The following is a 2,710-nucleotide window of genomic DNA, read 5'->3' on the forward strand; positions in this document are numbered from 1 at the left end:
CTTCCTACAGCAGTCCCAAGAAATTTATATACCATGCTGAATAAATGATGTAGAGTTGTGAAAAAGTGGAACAATTAGTTATAAAAACATATGGAAATAAATGATGAGAAGGCAAGAAAAAGTCTAATAAAACTAGGCATTGTGTGAATAAACTAAGGAGTCAATCTCTTAGCATATAATAATATAGAGTTTGTCTTTTAATTCAAGGCAGTTACATTCTTCTATTTGTTTATTGACGAGAGCACGAGTTTCAGAGATGATAATTTTGAAAGGTTAAAAGCTACAGCTATATAGGCCAGTGACAAGACCATTTCAATTTTCTAATGAGGGATAATGATAGTTTATGCTATGTATTGTTATACATGTAATGCCCTCTTGAGATGAACATGCTACATTGGACCCAGCCTAGGAAATAACCTTTGATTTCTTTTTCCTGTCAATGGCAAAGGGTTTCACCGATCTGTCCAGTTTCCCTTCTTGTTTCTCTGGGAGTTAAGGCCACCATTAGAAAGTTGGACAGAGTGGATAATACCTTTGTAATGGCATGGACAATGTCTTGATGAATGGACTCTTAAGAGCAAGATAATTTAAATGCACATTACAGAATACTATGGCAAACAATAAAGCTTGCATAGATCAAAAACCAGACCTTTTCCTCACTGTTATTAACTGGGAAAACTAGCTTTAAATTGTAATTTATTTTGGGGTTGGATCAGTTATAAAATGCACATCTTATAAACTAAAGGTTTATTTTTTCAGACAAGTTACAACTTCCAATAACAGGTGAATTTGAATAAGTATTAACTAATTTTAAATAATTATCCAAAATAACATTATGTAGTTAGAGAAAATCAGAGGGACACATACAGGCTGGGAAATATTTTGCATTTCTTGGTGCAATTCTATATTTAATGATTTTTTTCTATATCTATAATCATAAGAACAATTATTGGCATTTTATTTGGTAAAAAATGCTGGATTTGGGTTTGAAGTTTCATTCTTACAAAACTGTATGTTTTGGTGTCAATATAACTCAATATACATCATATTCTTATATCACTGGACCCCTGTAAACATATCAAAAGTCTGGGATATAGTTTTCTTTAATTTTACAGTTTTAAAAATAAATTTCTGAGAAAATCATCACAATTAGTGCAAATAATTGTACGAATGTGAAAAATAAATGGCAGCAGGGTCACAATGCTACTTGTAAGCAGAAAGATACCTGGTCATCTGAAAGATACCTGTAGTCCACTAGGCACATATAGGCCATATTTCTTCAAACTAAAAGACAGAAGAGGCATCTGAGTAACGGACATAGTTCCTTCACCCACCTACCTTCCTTTTTCTATCCCTTATTGAATTATAATGATAGAGTATATCTTATTATCAATTAAGTGATCTTCCTTGTTCTCACAATGAGAGCAGCTGCATCAAGTAAGTTTTCGCTTTACTAAAAACTTTCAAATGTTTTTTGGTCTTATTATTCAATTTTTGAGATGTATAATTAAATCCCTGGGAATGAGTGGATATAATTTAGAAGGCAGTTCAGCTCTGTGAACTTATACAGATGTCACTAAAATCATGTTTGACAGATAATTTCAGAAACAATGAAAGCATCATTAACTAGAGTTACTTGGAAAAGCACAAGTAAAAGAAACTGTTATTTTGACAATATTGAGAATATTGAGTTAAATAGAGGCCACAGGAAAAAAAAAAAAAACACCTGCATATCACAGTTAACTTATCACTATTCAATGTAAGATATTCTTGGAGAACTGTGATGTTTGCTTTGGTTTTGTTGAAGTGATTAACATGAATATGTCAGCTGCCTAACTCAGTGAATAAAATGCTATGGCATTTCACTGTAGGAAGTCCATGTGGGTTAAGGGAAAACAAAATCTCTTTATATGCCCAAGTGGTTTTAAAAAGGATCTAGGGAACATTTAGTATGGTTTTTACTAATGGTTTTCCTTCTTTAGGTGGAATAAATAATTCTAATAAATAAAGGGAATAATCATAAGAATATTCTGAAAGGAACTAACAGAAAGTTCAGTGCAAAATGAAAAATTATAAGCATACAATAAACTATGTTTTCTATATAGATTTATAGGTATATAAATGGTTAGATAGATAGAATAGCAATAGAGAACAGAGATAAAGATTGATTCTAGGTCTATACCATGTCTTTAATTTAATATAAAAGAAAATCATCAATCAAAGATGCAAGAAATTTTATTTAATAATCCAAATGTTGTTAGAATTGACCGTAATAAAAATAGTTTGCCATAGGGCTTTCCATGGTACATTAAAATTAAGAAAAATATTTTCCCATTTACTAACAGGTCAAGTTGCTTGCTTTCAGTGATCATAATCAATTTTCCAGGAAAAGGGACAGAAGAAATCAAGAAAAAAGGAGAATATACTATTTATGCTTAGGTAGGTTCAGAATTAACAAAGTTTTGTGGTGGTGGTCTTTTGTTTTGACACAGATTCAATATAATGAAATTTGTACCACCTTTAGGCAAAATTGAGACCAATAGAAGAAAAATGTAACATAGAGCCTTGAAGTCATGTTAATAGAATAATTTTAAAACATATTTGCTTTTAAAAATTGTTTTATGGCCATATAATTTGCCTTCAATAAAGTGCACACATCTTAAATGTTCATTTTGATGAGTTATGATAATTTCATACACTCCTGTAACAA

Source organism: Macaca mulatta, chromosome 2, assembly GCF_049350105.2.
Source record: "Macaca mulatta isolate MMU2019108-1 chromosome 2, T2T-MMU8v2.0, whole genome shotgun sequence".
Lineage (NCBI taxonomy): Eukaryota > Metazoa > Chordata > Mammalia > Primates > Cercopithecidae > Macaca > Macaca mulatta.